General features: G+C 43.0%; 1 pseudogene; it reads left to right on the top strand.

Moving 5' to 3' along the window:
- The first annotated feature begins 1,968 nt into the window (after positions 1-1,968).
- Positions 1,969-4,847, top strand: LOC144307131 (ATPase PAAT pseudogene; annotated as a pseudogene).
- The last annotated feature ends 479 nt before the right edge of the window (positions 4,848-5,326 follow it).

The following is a 5,326-nucleotide window of genomic DNA, read 5'->3' as shown; positions in this document are numbered from 1 at the left end:
ACATCCATCCAGCAAAGGGATTTTCCTGGGAACTTGGGTTTCTGGGATTGTGGCACGATAGAATCACAGAATAGTCAGGTTTGTCTTGTGCCAGGGGTGTGACTGTGTGAAACCCAGTGTGTAGGTTTTAAGGCTCTGAGAAGAGATTTTTGTAGGATTTTTCCCACCTCCTCCTATATTTTATATAACAAATTTCTAAACATTGCTCAAAAGAATTTTACAATGAACACCACCAGGATTATGTGGTTAACTTGCGCTGCATTTGTTTACACATTTGAGCCTACCTCTCCATGGCTTCATCTGTCCACAAATCTACTTGCTATTCTGAAACATTTCAGAGTCGTGCATTTCATCAGCTTACTTTACTCCTAAATCCTTTGCTTTGCATTCATGAACTAGAATGCAGTGTCTGATTAGGGTGTTTTCTATTATTATTATTATTTTTAAATTTTTCAGTGGAGGGTGAATTCTTTATACAAAAGCACAAATCTCTGGGTGTACTTTTCCATCCATTTTGGCAAATTGATACACACATATAACCCCGACCCCTATCAAGGTTTAGAACATTACCATCAGTCCAGAAGTTTCCCTCATTCTTTTTTTTTTAAGATTTTATTTATTTATTTATGACACACACACACACACACACACACACACACACACACACAGAGGCAGAGACACAGGCAGAGGCAGAGACACAGGCAGAGGGACAAGCAGGCTCCATGCAGGGACCCCGATGTGGGACTCGATCCCAGGACTCCAGGATCATGCCCTGGGCCGAAGGCAGGTGCTAAACTGCTGAGCCACATAGGGATCCCCCTTATGCTCCTTCTCCACCAGTCTCTGCTCCTGCAATACTGGTCTGACTTTTTTTTCCACCCTAGGTTAGTTTTGTCTACTCTTGCAAAGCATTTTTGGCAATACAGGGATGAATTCTGGCTCTTTTTCCCAATCAGGTTGGCCAAGCATATCAGCACCCCTAAATGGGAGTTCCTCTCCACCTGGCTTCTTTCCTCAACTCACTGCTGCCCTGGGGGTTCATTAGGCACCATCTCAGAGACCACTGGCTTCATGCTTCCTGTCCAGCTGGGTAGCTGCTTTGCATCCCATCCCCTCTTGCTTTCCACCCTATCCGCGTGGGACCAGCGTGAATACATAACAAAATAGACGTGCTTATTATTTGAATCACTCTTGGATGATCCTTCTATTGCTTGTAATCAAACACAGGCTCTCTATTGCCCATAGGCAGAAATTGAAATTATTTGGAATTAAATACAAGGCCCATTGAGATCAGATGCCTGGCTCCTTTTCCAATCTCATCTCTTATCAGGTCTTCCTGAGTGGCCTATATTCTGACTCTACCAAATTACTGATCATTACCCTAAAATGCTAAGCTCTTTGCTGGAATATTGTCTTTCCCTTGTTCGCTTTGGTAATTCCTACAGAGTCTTCAAAATTAATCTCACCTAGTCCTGGAAGCCTTTGCATATCTCCTCAGCTACCTCTCCTAGAACTTACGCATTTTAGAGGTAGCCACCTTTATGAGACTGGTATATCTTTATAGAATTTTTATCAATGCATTTATATGTAAGATAGAAAAAACAATAGTAAAAATCATAACTGACGTAATATTCTATCTATTAATCTGCAATCAGGTATTTGCATCATCTCCAACTCACTGACCACCGAATCCATCCCCAAGTTGCTTCCCCCACATCTTTGGGATGTGGTTTGGGTACAGCTTACAGGGGAGAACTAGAGGGATTAGAGGTTCCTGTACTTTGCTATTTTTACAGGAAATTCAATTCTTGGTCTTGGCCCCAAGTGTCTTTCTCCCCCTGTATTGTCTGCCTTCTTGAAGCTGTAGAATGTGCTAAGGAAATCAGATTCGGTGACGGAATCACCCAGCCCTGCTCGATAACCTTGAATGATGGGCCTGTCTTGGGCTGAGGTATTCTAGTACTGAGGATGTGGATGATCCTGAAAGGCTTGCAGCTAGGTCCTGCCGTGTACTGCTGCAGCTCTCAAAGGTGCGCCCTGAGTTACCATCCCTCCTCTTGGTCTGACCATTAGACCCAGAGTTCCAGAACCGTCTCCTCATACTGGCTCTGTCTGATTCATGTTCACACGGTTCCAAAAGCCATTGTACTCTCTTGTCTCTGATAGTTTCTCTTGAGATAAAAACAGATGCTCAGAAGCAAACTCCCTCCCTCATTTTATTATATTATTATATTTAAAGACAAACTGCTTTGGGCATTAAGATACCGCTATCTCCATCTGTTTGCATCATTTAATTTCCTGCCAAAAATTTATACGCTAACCTGATTTTAATGGGCAAAACTAGAGCTATCGTTTCCTTTCACACAAGGCAAGTCAGGGATGTTCATTTTCCACTGCCCCTGCTCCATGCCTCCATCACATGAACCCTGGCTAAGAGTTCTCTCTCATACTCTGGAGGGAAAACTTTATTTAAAAATATTTTTTATGGATGAATGGGGCTTAAGGGAAGCTAACTTGCCTAGGAGCTCCGGTTTGATTTTTCTTCTTGAGCTCGCTTCCTTTACTTTAAAGATTCCTCAGAAACAACTTTAGATGTATGAGAATCCAAAATTATGTTTAAATCTCTTTTATAAATTCCTGAAATTACTGAGATGATAAGGGGCTGGAGGAAGCATCACTGCTGGGTGATGTGTTGTGTTCATCTTATTCCTGTCAAATGACTAAGGTCTATTCTGATATGGTGCCATCTCCAGGAGCCATAAAGTGCCAAGTCCTAATAGATGACACCCATGGTTTGTGTCTACAGTGAAATAGAATTTATTAATTTAAAGCTCAGCCATCCTTGCCAAGTATTTCTTTAAACACAAACCCTTAAATTATTGCTAGCTTTCTGCCATGCTTTGAGTGTCAGATGATGAGGGACCTCTTCCAGGGAGCTCTCCGTGAAGAACCTCAGCCTTATTTGATTCCATATGTCATGGCTCCAGTGGATACAGACTCAAAGTATGCTGGGTTATCAACCACTGGATCTGAAGAGCCATCAGAAGATGCCAGAACTTGGAAAGGGGCCTTGAACTGGGATTCCAGCAAGGACAAAAGAAGGCCAAACTTGAGTATGTATCTGGGACACCAGACATAGGAATGGTTCAAGTCATTGTCAGTGCACCTGTCAGGGCAAATTAGCACTATGGTTCTGTCTGACATCAGATGCTGGAATATTGGGATGCTGGAACTCTTGACAAAAATGCTGGCTTTTTGAGTGATAATGCATCTCATGGCAGGAGCTCAGTAGACCTGAGAGCATGTACGTTGGAGGAGGCATAGGACTCAGGATGCAGCCTCCAGGGGCAGGGTATCAGAATGGGTCAGTAGTTTGGTGGTGATGGTGGTTGGAGGCCCAATCACTTCGTGGACTAGAAGTCTGGTTTCAGAAGAGCACTCTGAAGAGGAGTTGCTCAAGAGCAAAATGAAATGTTTACTAAAACATTTGGTTTACTTTAAGTAATATTTTCTCCTATTAAAACATTAAAATACAAACATATTTGTATATACAACTTGGGAAGAAACTCATAGAAAAACACAAAGGGAAGTTTCAGAGTTGGCCTGGGCTGGCAGCATATTAGAGCCCAGGGTGAGGACGCGGGACAGACCTACTGCCCGCTGCTGGCCTCTTCCTGGGATGCAGCAGGTGGAGCCCTGGCCCAGAGCCTCCCTCTCACCTGGGCTGCACTGGGCGCCAGGGACTTGGGCTGGGAGCAGCTGCTGGTGCCACTGGCCTGGGGACCGACATCTGGTGATTTTGAAGAGAAGCCTGATCAGCCAAGATGAAAAATCCCTGCTTCCTTTACCTGAGATGTGACCCTAATGCAGTGAGTACAAAATGATTTTCTACAAAAAATATTTACAATTGGAGTACTTTAGTCATGCTTGTAAAATAAAGTTGCTCTCCTATGCAACTGCAGGAAGCAGCATGTGTTCCTCAGGAAAGTTATGGTGTCCACAAGGAAGGTTCTAGCAGGTTCTTCAAAGACCTCTTCTGCCCTAGCACCGAGGGTCCGAACTTCCAGAGGGTCTGAACTTCCAGAGGGTCTGAACTATAATGGAGTCTGTGGGGTCAAAGATGTCACCTGGTGCTCACCAATCAATGAATATGGTTCAATCTTAGCAGCAGAATCATATTCCCACAGGAGAGCAGTTTCAGTCACTTTGGAAATACAGGACATACAAGCATATGATTGACACACAATTGTCCTCTTTTTCTGGAGCTTTGGACATGGCACCCTCCACACCTTTTCCTTCTGGAACTGGATTGACATCTGGAACTGTGACTGAAGACCCAACGCTGTGTTGAGAGAAACCTGCAGCTCCCCTGGAGGAAATAAACATCACGGTGTAAGATTGTGCCACAAAATCATTCTCTTCTTGGGAGGGACCTTAAAAATGCAGTTTCTTCTTTCCCACCAAAGAAAGCAAGTGACAAGTCAAATATACTTACCTTGGAGTTGCTGCGTTTCTGCAGAGTGTATGTAGTCTAGTTAACCATCTCTGCGAGGGTCGTAATGCCAAGTGGTGGGAAAGCATCACTAAAGGCCAGGGAAGACATTGTTGGTGTTGCGACGGCGGAACAATCTGGGTGCTCCTACTTGGAAAAGATTCTTACTGAAAATATGGGACCAATGGGAAAAGAAACTTCTGGATTATGTTGATCAGTGGATATACAAACTCCAGGAACATGTAGATACGAAGTCTGCTTTGTTAATGGACCCACTGCTGAGTCTCTACTCCCCAGCCACTGGGATGGCTCTAAGTGTGACTCTGGAGAAGGGCTTTCAAATGGAGAAAGATAAGTGCTCAACATGGACAAGGTATTACAGATATTTATTATATACTTATTGTGAAGCCAAAACCCCAAAAGATCAAAGATAGCATTTAATGTCATTTGAAGACCATCATCTTAGGTGTTCATTTTATTTTATTTTATTATTTATTTTTAAAAGATTTTATTTATTTATTTGGGAGAGAGAGAGAGAGAGAGATCATAAGCAAGGGGGAAGGGCAGAGGGAGAAGCAGACTCCCAGCTGAGCAGGGAGCCTGACACAGTCCTTGATGCCAGGACCCTGGAATCATGACCTGAGCTGAAGGCAGATGCTTAATCGACTGAGCCACCCAGGTGCCTTTGGTGTTCATTTTAACTGTTCTTGTTACTGTAAATCTAATACAGTGCACTAAGATTAACATGATAGTGTCATGAATTATTTTGTTTGTAATATTTTTTACTTTTATTCACTTTTATTTTTGCTTAACATTTAAACTTTTTAGAGATTT

Source organism: Canis aureus, chromosome 38 (genome assembly GCF_053574225.1).
Source record: "Canis aureus isolate CA01 chromosome 38, VMU_Caureus_v.1.0, whole genome shotgun sequence".
Taxonomy (NCBI): Eukaryota; Metazoa; Chordata; class Mammalia; order Carnivora; family Canidae; genus Canis; species Canis aureus.
The sequence above is the reverse complement of the archived record's forward strand: the minus strand, read 5'-3'. Positions and strand labels throughout refer to the sequence as shown.